The following is a 577-nucleotide window of genomic DNA, read 5'->3' as shown; positions in this document are numbered from 1 at the left end:
CAATAACTGTTTGTAATTTGTTTGACATATATTTAGCATGTTGTTTCTTCAGTGCTCTATATATGCATATTGCCTTTTGCCAAAAAAAAGTTATAACTAATGTTTACATATATTATAATTGCAACTATTTCAAGTAGAAATAATTTTTAATATTTTTCTGAAAATTGGGATACTCTGCCTTAGCAAATTGTATTTTTTGGTTTGGAAAATTACCAAGTTTAAATGTCAAAAGTTACACCTAGTACAATCACTTTGTAATATCTGACATTCCTATAGTGCACCCTATAGTATGAGATGTATGTAGTATCCTCTGTAGCATCTACAAACAGTTCATGCATATTTTATGTATATTATAAAATTTAGTCATCATAGTATCTTTGAGTTGGGGGTTGTGCTCAGGGAAAAAGTGATAGCCTGTTTCCGCTAAGCTACATTGGCACTTTTCCAACACCACATGACAGACATAACCTTGGGTACTTCATTAGTTTTATTTATTAATGTTTTTCCAGTGGGTCAGTTAGGTCTGTTAGAAGGATTGTCATACAAGTGATAATAACCAGAAAAGGTCGTATTTTCA

At 31.2% G+C, this 577-nt stretch overlaps 1 protein-coding gene across 1 annotated transcript in view; it reads left to right on the top strand.

Moving 5' to 3' along the window:
* LOC119589086 (protein tyrosine phosphatase type IVA 2-like) overlaps window positions 1-577 on the top strand; it is a gene marked incomplete at its 3' end in the record, with an annotated part of 23919 nt that overhangs the window by 16487 nt on the left and 6855 nt on the right.

This window comes from Penaeus monodon, chromosome 25, assembly GCF_015228065.2.
Source record: "Penaeus monodon isolate SGIC_2016 chromosome 25, NSTDA_Pmon_1, whole genome shotgun sequence".
NCBI classification, from domain to species: domain Eukaryota; kingdom Metazoa; phylum Arthropoda; class Malacostraca; order Decapoda; family Penaeidae; genus Penaeus; species Penaeus monodon.
The sequence above is the reverse complement of the archived record's forward strand: the minus strand, read 5'-3'. Positions and strand labels throughout refer to the sequence as shown.